The sequence below is a fragment of the Montipora foliosa genome, chromosome 4 (assembly GCF_036669935.1).
Source record: "Montipora foliosa isolate CH-2021 chromosome 4, ASM3666993v2, whole genome shotgun sequence".
Taxonomy (NCBI): Eukaryota; Metazoa; Cnidaria; class Anthozoa; order Scleractinia; family Acroporidae; genus Montipora; species Montipora foliosa.
In genome coordinates, this window is record NC_090872.1 from 45,982,581 (window position 1) to 46,002,580 (window position 20,000).

The 20,000-nt window shown below is 40.4% G+C and overlaps 1 long non-coding RNA gene across 3 annotated transcripts in view; it reads left to right on the forward strand.

Moving 5' to 3' along the window:
• Positions 1–3,954: 3,954 nt before the first annotated feature.
• The window catches only part of LOC137999291 (uncharacterized), a 49,857-nt gene continuing 33,811 nt past the window's right edge, over positions 3,955–20,000 (forward strand). For all 3 annotated transcript variants that reach the window (XR_011122948.1, XR_011122946.1, XR_011122947.1), the window contains exons 1-3: positions 3,955–4,024; positions 9,089–9,144; positions 13,849–13,930. This is a non-coding gene — a long non-coding RNA (uncharacterized lncRNA). The remainder of the gene's footprint in view (positions 4,025–9,088; positions 9,145–13,848; positions 13,931–20,000) is intronic.

Here is a 20,000-nt window from a genome sequence, read left to right on the forward strand (position 1 = left end):
GAAATAAGTCTTGTCCGGATAGTGTACGCAGCTAATTCAAGGATTTTGCACGACAAAGAAAACGCTGTCCGGATACTGGGTATCCAACATCCAAAACTTAGTTAATGTTTATGGCCTCCGTTATTCCAAACCAGTAACATTTTAAAGCTAATTATTGAATTTAACAAGCCTATATTTGAACAGCACTAGTTTTACTGCGCAGTAAACAGCGTAAATATTAGCCATAACTGTTTCTCAAGCTGTGAGCCCACCAAAACTTGCATTTCAAAGCTGAAATGTTCGGCTTTCTTTCGGAATAGAATTAACTAAAGAGAGTGTAGTGTAACGTGAAGTGCTATGTTTCCATCCCATATGAACCATGTGAGCGTTAGCCCTACTGATGGAACTGGGCCCACACAAGGACAGAGAAAAACTCTGACCAGGGTGGGAATTGAACCCTCGACCTTCGGGTTAGATCTCCGCCGCTCTACCGACTGAGCTACAAGGTCAGACGGGAGCAGGCCGTGGAAACCGAGAGGATGTTAAAGTCAGGGCAATGAACATGTACAAGTAGACGGGAGCAGGCCGTGGAAACCGAAGATGTTAAAGTCAGGGCAATTAACACGTACAAGTACAAGGAAAGGTTACGTTTTTTATAGAAAAGTTGGCTGTGTAGCCAACTAATGTTTAAAATATAAGTGCTACACGGCCAACGTTTCTATAAAAAACGTAACCTTTCCTTGTTTCTTTCGGAATACTTCGTTTACCGAAAATTAAGAAGGGCGCCGGAAAAATTGAGTTTTCGTTTTAAGTGTCCGGATACTGGGCAACATACTGTACCTCTTTTGACTTTCTTGTTGGAAACAACTCGGAACTACTGTTTAGTTTTTCTGTCGAGGCCACGTTGAGCGTGAGATCTTGATCATCAAAAGGTCCAAAAGAAACTTTTCCTTCACCGCCGAATAAACTCAAAAACAAACAGCTCAAAAGCTCGAATCAAATGAATCAAATGTGTTCGAAGCGGAGCATGCGCACTCATTTTGCCGCGGTGTCGCAAAACACTTATTTGTAGGCAGTTATTTGCAGGTCACGTGGTGGGCTCTCGGCAAATGAAAAGGAAGGACAAAATACATCGAATGATAATAATTATTGTTAAGACTTCACAGTGTTAAAGAATCCTCTTGGAAAAATACAAGGTGACATGCACTTTGTTTGGGGTGAACAGATTAATATTTTTTATTAACGAAAGTAAAAGGCCATGATGAAAACCGACCGCCGAGCTAAATCTATCTGTGCATCACTAGCTGAAGAGTGTGGAAGGGATGATATGGGAAGAACATGGATTACTGCAGCTGCAGGTCTATTCAAATAAAGCACAGGTCATATTCCACAGGTGAGTGTACATGTAACTGTGCTCCAAGCGCTAATCACTCAACAAAAATGTCGTTTCAGGTCTCGGGGAAACTTTTGGCTTAGTTGTTGATTATTGGAGCAGCGATTTCTAGTCTTGACCTGTGGAATGTGACCTGTATTAAACAGACCCACCTTCAGTGCAGCTGTCAAACGAGTCAACAGCCCCACACACAACTGCTAAAACAACCAGAGCCGGGTTCCTGAAAGGTGTAATAACTCTATTCCAGGGATAAATGAGCATTATTCCATGCACATTTACCCTCGGAGTAGCTTGGAATAGCGTTATTATATCTTTCAGGAACCGGCCCCTGATCAATAATCTATGAACCATGTTGCACAATTTTATAATTTGTAACACAATCTGACATGGTGAAAACATTGAACAACAGTAGCAATGCTCGCGTTAAGGGACGCCAAAATCAACCAAAACGTAAAGGTACGTACGAAATAAAATCACTTTATTATTGTTACGTATTTCAAACACTATCGTGTCCTTTTATATATCCAGCGATCGCTATTCCAGAGGTCTGAGGTGCCCAATAAGCATAGGTGAAAAGCCAACGTAGCTTTAATTGGAATCGAAGCCTGATTTAGAACAACGTGCAACGTGAAAAAACAGCGAATTATTTTTTACTGTTATGCTTGTTAATTTGCGGCTTCTTCTTACAAAACAGCTACAATTTTGAAAATGATTAAGCACGAATTCTGTTCTTCTTCTGGCTATCCTCACTATCGTCTTTCTTTCGACATTAATAGAGAGATTTAGATTCTGGGACGAGAACGGCTATGAGTACGAGATTTTCTCAATGAACAACAGTGAGCGCGCGCTAACCAGCGTCATTTGGGTGGGAAAAACGTCAAACCGTGGTCATTTTAGTACGAGGTTTTTTTTTACCGTCCTATCAAAACAAGTCAACAACACGGTAGCAGTTTTGGCATTTTTAGATCAACAAAAAAGGTTAAGTTACCAGCAATAAAAATAACTGAGGAACCTACACTGCTAACAAAGAGTAAGATTAATTGTCCGGGTTATGAATCTTCTCAGAATTTTCGCTAAAAGCGGGCAGTCAAATCTCGTACTCGTTGTCGTCCTCGTCCTAGAATCTAAAGGTCCCTAATGTCGTCGTGTGAAAACGAGTCACCAACACGGTAGCAGTTTTGGCATTTTTCGATCAGCAAAAAGGCTCAGTTACCAGCAATAACAATAACTGTGCAACCTATACTAGTAACAAAGAGTAAGATTAATCGTACGAGTTATAAATTTTCCAAGTAGTTTCGCGAAAAACGGGCAGTCAAAACTCGTACTCGTTCTCGTCCTTGTCCTAGAATCTAAAGGTCTCTATTAAACCAATCAGAGTTCATGTGAGAAAAGCACCAATCAGCGATCTTTTTAGTTCAATGGTTGGCATTAGATTTCCATTGAATTCAAACACACTTCGTGACGCTGTACATAGTTAACAATTATATTATCTATACAGAAAGTATCCCAAACATTCATAAAAGCTAACCTTAGGTCAGAAACGTTTCTTTAGTCTTAATTAGGCCTACGGTTAGCTTTTATGAATGTTTGGGATACTTTCTGTATGGATATTCTCATCCGAAGGTGGCTTGACAACACGAAGTGTGTTTGAATTCAAACTCAGTCTCTCTCTCTGCCAGCACCGTCGCCAGGACCCTTCTCCCGAAAGCCGCCATATTGAAAGCCGAGAAGACTCTGGGAACGAGAGACCAACCTTCGTGACGCCTTGTACAAACATCGAAAACATTCGGACCTTGAGTTGGCATCTGTTGTTGAATCGGGGGCGGTGACGACAATTGTTTCAATGCGTCTTCTATTCTGTCCACGTTTCTATTCAAATCAGTTCGCACAGAATCATTCCTCGATTGCTTTGTTAATGTTCTCTGTACCAGCTGTCGACGGCACCGTCTCATCAGTGTTCTCCATTGCGCTGCCTTTCTTGGACTTTCTAGCGTTCTCTCGTCCAAATCTGGCCAAATGCGGCTCGAGGGATCACTGTGTACAAAATATTCCACTCCACTCAAGAGGACTGTATAAGTTCTTTAACAAACTCTAGTACACACGTAGTCACAATCTCGTTCAAAACTCTTTTGCTTGTTATTTGATACCGGTCAAAATCGTTCACATGTCAATCAAATTTACACTCACATTCACTACATTCCACAGTCGCTAATACCCGGTTTCCGACAACCATCATGTCCTTTTATATATCCAGCGATCGCTATAATTTTCCAGCGGTCTGAGGTGCCCAATAAGCATAGGTGAAAAGCCAACGTAGCTTTAATTGGAATCGAAGCCTGATGTAGAACAACCTGCAACGTGAACAAACAGCGAATTATTTTTTACTGTTTTATGCTTGTTAATTTGCGGCTGCTTCTTACAAAACAGCTACAATTTTAAAAATTATTTTTAACACGAATTTTTTTCTTTCGACATTAAACCAATCAGAATTCACGTGAGAAAAGCACCAATCAGCGATCTAAGGTCTTCTCCCGACCCGCTGCCATATTGAAAGCCGAGAAGACTCTGGGAACGAGGTTGGTCTTCCATGTGCTTTCGTTCGAAGGTTTCGAGATTTCTCTGTGTCTTCAGGGTGATCCCCTCTTGTTTGAGGTACTTTTGTATGTGTTTAGTTACATTTAGTTCGCTTTATATAGTTTCTGTGGATATAGTTTCACCGCTGTTGTCGTTTTTGTTTCGTTTCCTCCCGTGTTTGTAGATATATTTCAGTTTTGGGGTCCCATGCCAGCTGTGCATGTGCATCAAATCATCAGAGAGATGAAGCATCGTGTTTGCGTAAAACGGGAAAAGTCGGATGTTGTTTTCCATAAAAGAGTGAAAGTTCCCCCATTCTAACTCGTCTTTCTCTTTGGAGAGTTTCTTGATACCAGTAGCTAACAGACAGGCAAGCGATGAGCCGATATCAAGCGAGTTTCTTCCATTTGCTGGCAAAACCACAGGAAGCCCACACAAACAGTGTGTCTGTTTGTATGTTCGAAAAATAAAGAAATGTGTGGGAAATATTGAAGAGTCCTAACATCGTCAACCTACATTGAGAAATAACTATGTTAAAGCTCAAAATAAACGTTAACCTACCTCAGTTGTTGTGTATCGTCATTTCTGCGGCCATAAATGTCGAATTTGAGTGACTGTTACTACACGTTATAAGAAGGAGACAAGAGTGGAAAGACGATTTTCACCCAGAAATTAGAATCACCCAGCTTTCAATTTGAACACCAGATAAGCTGAAAAGTTGACGCTTCTTCTCGTGCCATTCAATTGAAGCTCCATTCAAAATCCAAGCGCTAAACCGCCAGGTAATTTTCGAGAAATGCAGGTTTTCAAGCAACCAACAACCGCGGCTGAGATTTCGTGGGACACCAAGCAACCGTCACGCTGTTTGCTCCACACTGATTGGATTTTGCTAAACAATGCATCCAATCAGTGTGGTTGTTGGTCGCTTGAAGAGCTGCATTTCTCGAAAATTACTCGGCAGTTAGCGCTTGGATTTTGAATGGATCTTCGATTGAATGGCACGAGAACAAGCGTCAACCTTTCAGTTTATCTGGTGTTCGATTTGAAAGCCGGGCGATTCTAATTTCTGGATGAAAATCGGCTTGGCACTGGAGTGGTCGAAAATGAGCTTTCCACCCTTGTCTCCTTCTTATAACGTGTAGTAACAGTCAATGGAAAGCCCACCAAATCGCTCAAATTCGCCATTTTCAGCCACAGAAATGACAATACACAACAACTGAGGTAGGTTTACGTTTATTTTGAGCTTTAACATAGTCATTTCTTGATGTACCGTAGTTATTCGGTTATAAGGCGCACGGTTTTTTCAAGAAAAATCTGTCTTTTAGTGGCAAGTTAGTGCTAAAATTGGGGTGTGTCTTATAGCCAAGTATTTTCGCACAACAAAATCTTAAGATCACAATTTGAGAAGAACTTCCAGTTTAAACAACACAAGAAAAGGACACTCGTTGTCTATTTAAAAAGAATAGTGCTTTTAGAGACCTTTAGAACACTAAACGACTTGAAGAGACGGAAATTTGCATACGTGCTTAACCCTTTCACCCCCGTGGGGTTCCCCACTGACGAGTAAAATCGTCTGGCGTTAGAGTAAAATCTATAAGTGGCACTCTTGGGAGTGAAAGGGTTAAGAGCACATGCTCAGTAACATGATACCCCATGATAACAATGCAATCGTTCAAACCTTGTTTCGAATTCCCAGAATCGTGTTTGTTGCTCGCATGAAAAGTTTCTTAGAACAAACAATGTGGAGATAAAACATACCTTCTTCGTTCATTCACCCTTTCTTGTACACTGAAATTTGCATCCTTGGTGGCGTGTTGATATTCAGCTGTCAAACACCTTTGATATGACTTTTGGTGGGAGTTTTTTGCCATTTGCTTTCGCTTGAAGTCTGAAGTCTGAACTCTGACTATTTATTAAGTTGGAAGGTTTAAATGCATGACTTTTTCACTTTTGTTTACGTCAACAAATAATTGTTCTCAGATTCATCACATCCTTTTGATAACTCTAAATTTTTTGGTGCGTCTTATAACTAGTGTTTTCGCGTAATTTTCAGTTTGAGAATTTAGCTTCATTAAATTGCTAAGTTTGGGGTGCGTCTTATAACCGAGTGCGCCTTATAGGGCGATATTAGGACTCTTCATTATTTCCCACACATTTCTTTGTTTTTCGAACAAGGTGTTTGGGCACCCTGTGGCAAAACGCAAATTTTAGTTCAACGTTTTCCGTAAACAATGCTAAATCTCTCTAATGTGTGAAAGGAATTACCAAATCGAGCTAGTTGGGCTTTGTACTCATGGATAAGTTAAAAAAATAAATGAGGCTTACCTGTAAGGTGAAGTTTGATTAGAATTCTATGAGTCATTTCAGTTCTATGAGAGATTTTGAATTGCCACGCAAGTTTACTTACAGTATGAGATTATTGATTTTGAAAACCTAATTACAAAGTACTAAGTACAAGTACGTACACAACTCGCATTTAGCAAAGGCTCACCAAGGCGAGTTGTACCCACATAATGTAAAGTGAGCAGTCACTTGTGATGGGTTAAAAGAGTGAGGACGTGACTCCTACAGTACTGTGCAAAAAGAATGCAAACAAATTTCGCGCTCCTCGCTACTTTTCAGGGAAATATAACGGAATTTCAGGCGAAATGAATTTTCGTGCGAACTTCGTCGAATTTTCGAAATGCCTATTGTTTCAGTCAAAGCAAAAATTCGCGTAACTTTTGCAACAGCCGCACAAATTTGCGAGCGAAATTTCGTTGTGACATAGCGAAATTTCGAGTGCTTATCAAAAGTTTGCAGTGACAGGCCTTCTGATATTACGCGATGGTGCGATTTCGCACAATCGACCTCAAATCGCATCCGATCGCACAATTCACGAAAAATCGCATAATTCACAAAAGGACGCACAAAATTCATAAAATGAAACATAAATCAACACGTCTCTTAGAAATTCCTGCATAAATACGCCATTTTAACTCTTTTCTCTAACTCTAAAAAACCATCGTCACCTTCGATTTCGTAAACATTCGAAGTTCAAGGCTCTATTTTTCATGTCGGGGACCTGGTACGAGTCTCCTATTGGTGCAACACAAACACGCCCTTATATACACACCACTGAAATGACACAGTTGCCTTCTCTTGGAGAAGAGATTTGTGAAAATAAGCGAAGTTGTAAGTTTTTCGGCAAAATGTAGTTTCTTTCGTTGAAAACTGATGAAAACTTACTCATGGATAAGTTTGTTGTGAGAACGCTCGCTTTTTCTTCGACGAAGAAGGAAGTTCCCACCTACCGCCCAATATGACAGCTCACGATCGAGCAAGAAAGTACCTCACAGGTACGCTCCAACGTGGACGATGGACTGATGTTTTTCTCGTCGTGCAATATTAGGGCCTTTTATACGAGAGAAAATAAGCCGCGGCTTACTCTGACCACGGTGTACAAAATACGCAAAAGGAACTATTTATAAGAATATATATTCCCAGGTCAATATAAGCCGCGGCTTGAAAAAGACGTGAACGTACATTTTGTACCATTTATACGGGGTGAACATTCGAGTCTTCTGTAAGCCGTGGCCTGAGAAAGCCGCGGCTTATTTTCTCTGGTATAAATGGGGGTATGGCCCTATTGTGATTCGACCATCTTCGGAAGTTCGCGGTTGGCAAGCACCTTGATCATTTATTTGGCATGTTAGCTGTGTCCTTTCAACTTTTACCGTGGTGCACCGGTAGTGCAGAAGACCTCATTTTTTTTATTTATCCCAACTAATGTCGATCGAGATACGTAATTACTGTTCCTTTGTGTTCAAAATGGCTTTAGGGCAGCAAAAACGTGTTTTTCTTAACCTGAAACCTTATAAAACAAGCTTAAAATTGCTGAGAAAAAAATCGCATAATTTACATCATTTATCGCATAATTGGCCTTTCTAATCGCGCAATCTGCCCTGAAAAAATCGCGTAATTTACATTTTTTAATCGCACCCTATCAGAAGGCCTGCAGTGAGCATTTGCCTGGGAATTTGTGAAAGCCGATTCTCGTAAGCGACCAAAATTATAAACAGTAGGGGGTAGTGGCTTACGAGAGCTTTCAGCAAAAGTCTCTGGGATTTTTAAATTATTATTGATGGTAGAAAAGATAAAGTTCTGGAATGCACCTGTTAAAAACTGGAAACTTCTTTCTTCGTTTACAGGAATGGTTGCTTATGAGACCTTTCAATTAGAGTTGAAGTGACATTTTAAACGGGGTTTTTACTTTGGTGGTACAATGATTCAATTCCTCGCAATTTTTTTTCTGCAACTTTTTCAGGTGTTGCGTCACCAGTTCAAGGGTTGCTACACTTGCGATTTTCATTGCGTGCTGGTGATGCAAGAAAATTTGAAAAACTTGCATCACTGATGCAAGCAAAACATCGCTGGTGTAGCTGCGGATTAAAACTTTCACACGCTCATTATTTATTATCCTCCTACACTGTACAATATCTCAATTTCTTGACTAATTTGTTGAATAGTAAGCGATTTTATTTTTTCCTTGCGTGATACTCGTGTGACTTGAAAACTGAGAATTGGGCCTTAGGGCATGTAATCAAATCCAAAATGCCGTCGGTCAACAGTGACACTTCGAATGCATTTTTTGACTTTACTGGTGCCTTAGACATCAATTATGGCAGTTTCTGAACCAGATTTCAACCTAGAGGTTAACACCACTGACCAGGACTTGGCAGGAGTGAGTGATAAGACAGCTTAATCATTTATCTAAGTGGACATAAAGAACTTGATGCAAGAAGAAAAGTGAACTTGTTAACATCGTAGTTAAGTGTGACTTCTTCTAATCGATCAAAACCATAAGGGCATTGCACTGTTATTACATGTTTTAATTGAAAAAGTGTCAATTGAGTAAAGGAAAGGAAATCGCTTGTAATGCTTGTCTACAGTCGTGCATTTCAGCACATACGAACTCCAACTGAAATTTCGTTGTTAGATTACATGTAGCAAATTTTCGTCCTGCGTTTGAACTGTCATGTGTTTCACTGAAATTTCGAAATTTCGGCCAAAAAATCACACTTCTTTCCCCGAAATTTCGGCTAAATTTCGAATGAACAATAACCGAATTTTGTCAAAATTCGTTTGCATTTTTTTGCACAGTACTGTACGTTCCTGACCAATGACTCAGAGAATTCTAATCAAGCTTCACCTTACAGGTAAGCCTCGTTTAATTTTTTAAATTCTATTTTGTCATTGGTCTACGTCACTACAAAGTCACGTGAGACTTTAAGCATAACATTTTGTTGAGAAACTGGGATGCAACTTGTTCCCCAACATTCTCATTACAACTTAAGGGTTTGTTGTAAACTTCTGAAAAGTAGACTCTCTGGCCCATCCTGCAACCTTCATTATAGTGTACAATGACGGGACTAGTTGTTAGCTTAAGCTGCTGATGTAGATGCAGCACCATAAAACAGATACATTTATTTCTGATCTTGATAGAAAAATTTTTTTATCCATCTACCAACTGAGTCCTTGTTAACTGATTTAAATGGTTGAACATTAACATAACAGTTCAAGCCACAACTGATCCTCACCATTACACACACCTTCTGTTTTCTTACTTAAGGTATTGTTGAAGGCATCTTGCAACACATACATGTAAGGCAATATCTGGAGAGTATGCTTTAAAAACCAGTGGTTCTTGGTGCTTTCCAGGATTAGATATTTTAAGTAATGTGGATATCTGAAAAAAAATAAACATACTGTACCACTAATTTTAAGGCTGTGAATTGTGTGACAAACTTGTTCAGAACGTAACATGTTAACAATAACATGTCATGATGTGTGAGGTTAAGTTCTCTGAGATGGGAGAGGACAAAATGTGGAGCCCTACTCCATGGAGTACCCTATGGACTACCCAAATGGAGTACCCTAAAAATAGTATTTCAAATGAGTACTGTTGATCAATGTGTAAGCAGCATCTCAAATAGAGCTTACTTAAGCCTCAACACCCATTTTAAACAGCATTGTTCAACAGTATTTAAAGTGCCCCTGTGACCAAAAAATCAATTGATATTTTTCTTTGGATTTCAAAACTATGTTAACAAAACACTAAGTGACCCATGTTTTAAGCCTTGATTTCAAAAAGGCACCTCTTTATTTTAACTGTAATTTTCCAATTTAATGGTCCGCCATTACTAACATTATGTTCTTGAGAGAGCTGGATCAAGGAGAAAATGATGTCAAAGGCTCACTAGTTTAAGAATGCAATACGTGTGTACGACGCAGAATTAATATGCAGCAGGGGGGTTTTGGGCTGTCAGACTTTTAAACTCGTGCTTTGCATATATAATAAGCTGCGTTCACACGCTGAAATTTTAAGCAAGTGAGCCTCTAACGTCACTTTTCGCTGGATCCAACCGTTTGAGGTCCAATCGGTCAGTTTTGAACGTGAGCAATGGCGGACCGTGAAATCCTAAACTTACACTCAAAGTAAACGGCCTTTGGATAAAAATCAAAGCTCAAAATTTTGCCAGAGGGTGTTAAGCAAACACACTTTCAAAATCTGAAGGAAAAAAGGAAGTGGTTTTTTTTATCACAGGGGCACTTTAGTCTAAGCACGCATTTTAAAAAGGTTAGCTTACATGAAGTAATAGGCCATCACAACAATAATCGAAAGCTAACCTTTTTAAAGTGGGGTGCTTAGACTTAAATACTGTTGAACAATGCTGTTTAAAATGGGCGTTGAGGCTTAAGTAAGCACTATTTGAGATGCTGCTTACACATGGATCAACAGTATGCATTCAAAATAGTATTTTTAGGGTACTCCATTTGGGTACTCCATGGAGTAGGGCTACGCGTTTTGTCCTCTCCCCCTTGAGACTCATTTCTTCGTTACCACTCTGTGATTCTATGCACTGTGGCACATCATCAGTGTTTCATATCTGTTGATAACAAGTCAATGTGGGCCTTGACTTGAATAAAGCTTTTGAGAATCTTGTTACTAGAGGGTCGTGACTAAAATTAATGAGTGTCCTCCTGGTAGCAAAACCACAGTGGAGAGAGCACTCCTTGCAGTGTTAATGGCACTATTTGAACATCCATCCTTGTACAGTGTATAAAGAAAAATCAATACCATTTGCTTCAGTAGCTGAAATGGGATTAACTTCAAACCCCGACAAGTAGCACGTAAGGAGCTAGAGTTGTTTGTGAAGTGGGAGCAGTATTCTGCATGTGCAGGTAAAAACAATGTTTGAGCCTTCCTGGGTAAGAATAGAGGAAAAATCAGTTAACATGGACATGAACCAAGGGTGAGTTGGCCAGTTGGAAACAAGTAGTATGCCTTCCTCATTGTATATTTATGGAAGACTCCTTGAATAATACCGAAAGGTGGGAATGAAAGAATTCTTTCCATGAGATGTCAAAATCATTGACTGCAAAGGATCAGGACTACAGGAAACATTTCTCAATCTGAAAATTATGTCTAGAGGCAAATAGATTGATATTCAGCTAAATTCAAAATCAGTTAATAATATCCATGTAGAGGGATTTATCTAGAGACCTCTCTGTCTCCTTCCTTGATAACATGGATTCTTTATCAGCTTCAGTATTAGAGTTCCCAGGAATATTATGTAACTTGGGGCCAAACTTTGTACTAGATACACCATTCCCATATCTCCTTGCAGACCTTCAGTATTGTTCGCAATGGAATGACAGGTGCAACATCTGTGGTGTTATCAACCATGAGGTTAATATGCTTTCCTCATAGTTGGTCAGAAAATGACTTAAATGCAAACAGGGCAGCAAGTATTTCCAAATAATAATAATTATCATGCTTATCTTCTTTTGGGGGCCAGTTCCTCTCTGTTGAGTGACCATCAACACATGCTCCCCAACCAATCAGAGATGCATCTATGGTCACTGTTACTTGGGTTTCCTCATGATTAATTACATTCTGTTCCCCGGCAAGTTTATGTTCCACCAGTTTATGTCTGATATGACCTCAGTTGAGATGATCATACACTGTACATGTAGATCAATTAAAGTTCCCTTTGTTTATAATTTCAAAGCTAGGAATTTCTCCATTTCAAGTGTTTGACAATGCAGAGGCCCATACACAACCCCACTGAAACTGGAAGCAATAGGACCCAGGACTGCTGCTGCTCCCCTTAGTGAATGGGTCCAGGGTTTTAATAGCTGTAGACAAGCATCCTTTAAATGTTGAATCCCATATGGTGTCAGTGTGATGTTGGACAATTGGATTGGGGCTTGTAGTTATGCCCCTTGTTGGTAGCTGAGCTACTTGCTGTACCACTGATCTTATTTGAAGTTGGGTGTAATTCGTCCCCAAATAACAGCTAGGTCATTGGGACGCACGTAATGTGGCGTCATCCTTGTTCAGGTTTGGTTTTATGGTATCCCTTCGTTTCCATGATATTTCAAAACTGATATGACCCAACGGAGAAGTGGTGTCTGCATTTATTCTTATAAGCTCTTTCATGTCCGGGGATTTGTTCTCCCTGCAAACTTTCAACAGTAAATTTGTTCAGGGTTTGTTGTACCCCTCGAAGTCCTTGAAAGCCCTGGAATTTAATTTTGGACTTCAAGGGTGCTTGAAAAATGGATTTGGAGGGAAACTACTTGAAAACTCCTTGAATTTTTGCTTGGGTTAAAATTGTTGAGATTGCACCATGCTAACTTAAAGAAACATTTCAAAAATTGAGCCTAAATTTGACTATTGGGGAAAGATGAAATGAAAAAATAAAATGTCCGTGCATGCACTTAACTCGCAGGATGTGGGAAAGAAAACACTGCAACACAATGTATGGCATAGAAATCTTCCTACAAAGATTCCTTAAAAACTCAATTTCTTGGTCTTGAAAAGTCCTTGAATACTCCTGGAATTTTATATACAAAATCCAGCACGAACTTGTTTGTTGTTTTTGCACAAATGTATGTAAATGTATATGCCACCTTGGTCACAGTGGACTGTAGGGGTGACAGCTTGAGGTCTTTGCCTTGTACGTCTACTGTAGCGACATGATCAAGTCGTTTTCAGATCTCAGGGTTTACTCTTGTTATCAGTTTGTTGCAGTTTCTAGGCCTAAGGTATTTTCCAGATAATTTTCAGCTGTTCTTCGTTCAGTTTGTTTAACCAGCGAGAGTGGATAATCTTTGCAAGACTGTCAGCTATTGTTGGGTCAGTGTTTTCCTCACTCACCATGCATTAGCTTTGCTATTTCATCTAGGAGAGGGTCACTTTCATCGAGCTTGTGCTTTTCACTACAGTGGCCCAGCAGTTTTTCAAGATCTGAATTCATGCTTTCTTTGGCAGATTCTGCTGTTTTGGGGTCCTACGTTTCCCCTAAACAACTGACGCCTTGCCAAGGAGCGATTTGCTCATGGTGGCCATCCGATCTCGTTCATTGAAGCTAAAAGAGCCATTAGCTCGTTGCACTGGGATGGGGGCCATATTTTTTCCTGATTCAGGATTTCCCTCTTTATCTTCCCTCAAAAGGGTGTCTTCTTTTTTTTCCATATACTGGTAGGCTGCCATATGGTAGAGAGAATACGAAAATATCTTCGTAATTCAAGACTTCGACTTGAAGTTCTTAAAAACGATGCTCAACTGCAAGCTCTCACATGACTTCATAGTGGTGTAGACCTATGACAAAATAGAATTGTGAAATGTTGGCAAGTGAACCAACCATAAAATACAAGACTTATGTTTTGCCTCAATCTTTGCTTTTTAAGCTTATAATTTTGCTCGCTCTGCATTGCACTTTTCAGATGAGCTTATTATTCCCTGCTGAACCCTAAGGAAATACTCCAGCTGTCGCTGATATTAAAATTTTTGGGCCTTACGCAAAACTGCATTTTGTTGTAAAGTAATCTGGAGGTTGTATTTTATTTTGCAGTTGAAATGTTGGGAAAAAGTGTGTCAGTCTTCAGCTAGGAAAACCAGGCATAAAGATATCAGGTTGGGAAATTCCTGTCAAGGTGAGTTGAACCCTTAGTTATGGCCACCATGAACTAAAATGCCAATATAGTTTTTATTTATTTTGATTAATTTTTGTTACTGAGTTGCCATATGGCAATCCAGTCAGAAAACAAGTTTTTCCCTGTCGGGAAAAGTGTTTCCTGTCACTCCCCTGCTAAGTCTTCTGCTCGTATTTTGCTAGGTTTCAGGGGGTAGTAGAAATGCTTAGATTTCTCTTGTGGACACAGTAGAATGTTTAATTACATTGTAATCTTCGGATTTCCAATTGAACCCAAAATCCGACAATGGATTTTGCCGCAGATTCACTAATTGGAAATCCATGGCGGGTAAGGGTTTCAATTATTAAGGAAATCTGTTGCGAAATCCGTTTTTTGATTTTGCGTTCCATTGGAAATCCGGATTTCCCAATCGAAAGCACCCTGACATTCTTCCCCGCAGTTCATTCAGTCAACTCAAGGTGATCATGTGCACCGTTCTGGTTGCCGTGCATGTGATCAATTTATTCCTTTTGACAGAACATCATGACCTTCCCCTTCATTCATAGAAGTTGTAGTGCTTTTATGATTGATTGTCATTAATGTTTCGATGAGAATTCGATTCGGAGTTATCCATAAAAACTGCTATTTGTTCTTCATCTGTCTTTTGGCTTTAACGGTACTTTTCTACGGTACGTAAAGTCACAAATATTTTTTGACCTGGCATCAAATTAGACTGAAAAGAAGAGGAATTATGAAGTGGAAGCAACATCTTCAGTCCTTCCTTAGTGTATGCTTAGTGCAACTGCAAGACATGCATGACATGCAGGAAAATGTCTGTCACAGCAATTTGCAGTTAGTTTTTTTGCAGACTATTTAAAGAAGAAGCAAGTGAGTTTTACTCAAGAGCATGTTTTCTTATCTTTGCACTGAATTTATTACCAAAGCTTAAAAAGCTAAAAGACTTCAAAATGGGACAGGACACTACAAAATAATTAATGTGTGAGCCAAAAGGCCTCTGCTGGCATGACCTCTGGGTGACCCCTCAAATGGTCTTAATTTTTTCAAGTGCGGGGTGATTAACTGGAATGCTGCAGTGTACGCTCATGGAGTGTCTAGTTGTTTATAACAAAGCCCACACCTCCAGCATTTGTAACACTTGGCAATGAAGTAAACTCATACCCTGGCCAACTCTTAGCTTAATCTCAGTAAGTCCCACTATTGACAAAGGAAAATACAGATTAGACAACATACAGTACCGTTCAAATGTAAGTTGACAGTCCCTTGAAGCTCGATCTGCGAAACTCTATTCTCAATCCTCGATTCTCGAAAACTTCGAGGATCGAGGCTTGAGTCGAGTTTCGAGACATTTTCGAGACAATTTTCGAGACTGTTGAGTGGAGAAAACAAAGGAGTTTTCATGTGATTAATTTTTCACGTGTCTCTTCCTGTCTACTTTATACGGCTTTTTTTTAATCTTACTGTTGGTTTCCAGCATTTTTTTTTTACTTTTGATTATGCGCATTCTCATTTGCATACCCTGTGATGACATGGCGGTTTCTCATTGAGTGTTGGCCCGACTTCTGAAATTTCGGAGTGAAACAACAAATACAGAGTCATGTGGTTTTTAAGTCAAGTATTTGTTGCTTCACGTTTGAAGCACACTCTATGTTTGCATTTTCGCGTTCGCTTAAGTTGGCGCCATTGTCAGTTTTGCGCGAATTAATTGTATCTTGTGTGGAGTAAATTGCTAGCAGCGAAGAGTCTTTGTTACCGGTACGTTCGCTATTTCAGAATACTCAAATGCATCTGAACTTAGTTGACATCAGTACAAGAAGCAGTTGGAGATAAATTAAAATTTTTGTATCGCATAGTATCCTGTAAATATTTTTAAGTTCAAGTTTGTTTACAGGAAAATATCGGGGATGTGTGTGCATACCGGTTTGAGATGCTCGGCAAGTTGTGTCTGTGGCAGCATTTCAAAGCTGTGTAAGAATAATAAAGAAGTTGTGATAAATCAACATCAACCTCCTCCAATCAGTGCATTTGAACGACACCAAATCGCACTCGCAAAAGAAAGAGAAAGTGTTCAGGTAAACTTTGTTTCGTTTGCAATAGGGACATGGTCTGCTTGAACTTACCACCATGACAGAGTGATGATAATCATAGTTTTTATTTCAAGGGTGCGCCTTCTTGAATTGTGACCTTTGATTTATATTCTAATTCGCTACCCCGCTCAAACGAATATAAAACATTTATCATGTAACAAGCAACCTCAATTGGGGTGTGTCAACACGAGCCGTGTGCGATCCTCTTTATTATGCCTTCATCAACAGAATGGATGGAAACAATACAATAAACAGAATGAAAACTCAGAAATGCACAAAATTACAGCAAGAAAAACAATCCAACAAAATGATCTAAACTATTCTTGTATAACAATCAATCAGTAAAGATACAAAACGTGCTAAACCTTTCGTGTAGCAGCATGCAAAAAACTACGTGTAAAAGAAGCCCCTGATCACTGGGTATTTAATGAATATAAATGAGGACAACTCGAATATATATAGCCTGCCGCTAATGAAGCGACAAAAAAAAAACAGCATACCATGTAACACCCCAAAGAAAAGGTTACGTAACCCATGATAAATACATTTATATTCTAATTCGCTACCCCGCTCAAACGAATATAAAACATTTATCATGTAACAAGCAACCTCAATTGGGGTGTGTCAACACGAGCCGTGTGCGAACTAAAAGAACGGGAAATGCGGAAAATTAAATACCCAGTGACAACAAAACCGACAACAATGAATGAACACTATCCTTAATGTAACTGTCTTTTGCCTTGTCTGATTTCCAACGGCCGTGTCTTTTAAACAATCTGTCAGGCACTCGAGCATTAGCAGCAGCAGAGGCACCTCCGGCCCTAAGGCTATGGAGACCATAGTCTTGCTTGGGAAGGCCGATGGAATCGAAAGCACTAAGCACTATCTCCCGCGCTCTAGTATAAGACAGAGGAACAGACCCGCGCAATTTATAGGTTCCGGTACTGCGAAGAAAAACGACAGGGCGAAAAATGAATTCTTCACTGTCTGCTGAAAAAGAAGCGGCCGCAAAATATCGTTGAACTAATAAATAAGGACATGTATGCTTGAATGTCTTAGCGATAACAACCCAAGCCCCGTCCCTGTAAACGTCAGTCTTACTTCGATGAACAAAGACTCTCATAAAAGAATCTTCAAACTGAAAGTCACACCTGCGTAACTGAACCAACTCGTTAAAGCGAAAAAACCCTGCATAACCCAAAAGGCACAAAGTAAGCACACGTAAGTCAGACAAACTAGCTGAAGACGATCCATACTTAGAAACTAAAAGCTGAATAGCCTCGGGGGTCACCGGCTCTTTCTTTTTAACAGGGACACTGAGAAGCCTCTTAGCAGATTCTATTAAAGGTAACACTAACGAGGAATTACAGGGGTCGGGTAGACCTGCCAAATCGTGCACCCACTTGAGCCCATAATGGACTTCGTCAATAGTACTGCAAGAAGAAGATTCTTGAATCAAGCTAAGAAAGAACAATGAAACGTGCACACTAGAAGCGGGAAATATAACAATTTCATTAAACTGAGAGGCCCATTTCCTCCACGTATTGAACCCCTTTTCATACTTCCTCGCGGTACTAACGGCTTTGGATTTAACAAGAACTGCGGGTAGATCTTGAACCAGTGCCCGGAGTCGCCCGTCTTCAACCTGTTGAAAATTAGGCTGCAAGGCATCTTTGAGAACTTCTACGAGGATAAGAAGAAAAACATATGGCAAAAATACCTCAATACACGCACTGGGAGTCAATACAGCAATATGCCCCTGGCCAGATGGAAAAATATTTAAGGCCGAGTGGGCCAACTCAAAAAACCACGGTAAACAAGCCACTCGGCAAGCTAGTTTCATGCGAAACGAGGACAAATAACCCGACGAGCGGAATTAAAAACGCACGGGCCAGCATAAAGCCACTCGGCTTGAGAAAACTAAGGCCCCTTAGTGCCAATTCTGACTGCCAACACCGCGCTGTTAAACCTATCTGAACCAATGAGTGAATCTTTGTAACACCCGAGGGCAAAAATCCCTGAGGGGTCGGGAAAATGAATGTACTCAAGGACATACGGTTGAAAATGAATTGCATTTGCGAACAAGAAAGGCCAAAACACGTTAGACGGCCAATAAGGGACGACTAAAGTACCAACCGCACCGCATACAAGGAGATGTTGAACCACCCTAGAAATGCAGTGGACGGGAGGGACTAGCCAATTATTCTCTCCATACCAGGAGATTAAAAAAGCGTCAACAGCTTCAGTGCCGGGTACGCGAAACCTAGAATTGAATCTGGGAAGATGGGCGTTGGCTGCATTCGCGAACCTGTCGACTGTATGTGGGCCCCAAAGGCGGTCCAAGTGTGTAAAGAACTCGGGGGTTGTATACCAATCATCGAAGTCTACAATGTGGCTAATCGCGTCAGCACAAGCATTAAGTTCCCTGGGAACCCACTGGGGAATAAGTGTGATATTGTGAGCTCGACAAAAATAGAAAACATCAAGCGCAATAGAGTGCAATTCTGCACTAGGACTCCCTATCTCCACAACACGAACTGCCCCTTGGCTGTCAGAATGCCACTTTACACACTTACCCCGAACCGAGTCTTTGAACGCACTTAAGGCAAATTGTATAGCCTTAAGTTCTCTCCAGGTAGAGCTCTTAACTGCTTCGCAAGCAGTCCACATACGGTGGGACACCTCGTTAGTGCCCACAACAAAAGCCCCGCAGGCGACGCTGCTAGCATCCGAATAGCTAAACAAAAGGGGAGCATCATAAGGCAAAATAGCTCTCGTATTAAGACTAACGATATTGTTTTTCCAGAAAAATATTTCAGAGAGGCAATCATTATGAAGCCCGATGTTAAAACGGGAATCCCAACTACGGCGGGATTCTATGACCTTGTAAAGGAAACGGGTTTTGAGGCGAGTCAGGTTGCCCAAAACTGGCGACATGGACATAACGTGACCTGCGATAACAGCACAATTGCGAGCCGTAACATAAGGTGCGGATAGGAGAAATTTGTCAATCAGAGCAACGAATTTACAAATACGTATATCGGTAATAGAAATGGTACCGATAACTAAGTCCCAGTTTAAACCCAACCAAACAAGCGTCTGAGTGATTTGGCGGAATTGGCAACAAACCCCGCACTGCTTAAGGATGATTGCACAAACAATGAATTTTCCTCGGCCATAGGCAGTGAGTCCCCTTTTCCGCACTTATCGTCGAGGAACGCAACAATTTTAATCCCGTTGGACCTCCAAAACTTAACGAGTGGCCTGAGACACTTGGTAAAGACATATGGGGCTGAGCTTAGACCGAACGGAAGTGATGCAAAACAAAAATACCGAACAGTACCAGAAAAAACCCAGGAGAAACCTAGAAAAGTTTGGTGATCCGGAAAAATATCAATATGGTGATATCCGGACTTGAGATCGAAACTGAAAAGGTAGTCGCCCTTATTAACGTATGATAATAAAACTCTCCAATCTTCACACCTAAACTTCTGTTTCCAAACGAAATGATTGACATGATGTAAGTCCAAAATAAGCCTCTTCTTGCCTGAGGACTGTATCGAGACAGAGAGCGGATTCACGACGTGTGGAATAAAGGGTAACTCAACGACGACGTGAGTGTGGACTAATTCAGCGATAGCCGACTCCACGAAAGAAGCGTTATTAAGAGCTGACTGATTGTTAGAAAAACGCGCCTGACAAGGTGTACTAATAAATGGAACCCGATAACCAAATTTAATAGTATCGATACCAAAACTGTTGGCGCCAATAGTGTGCCAATAACCTAAACAGGACCTAAGTCTACCCTTAAGTACTGGCAATGCGGAATTCTGTTTAAATTCAAATAGATTGCGATCGTAATCGAAATCGGCTAAAGTAATAGAGTCCCTTTCCCTGAAATACTCCAAATAAGAAGGATACATGTCTAATAAATGGACTAAAGCTAATATCTAACCTTGGAGAACAAGCTTTTAATCCTGTGGTCC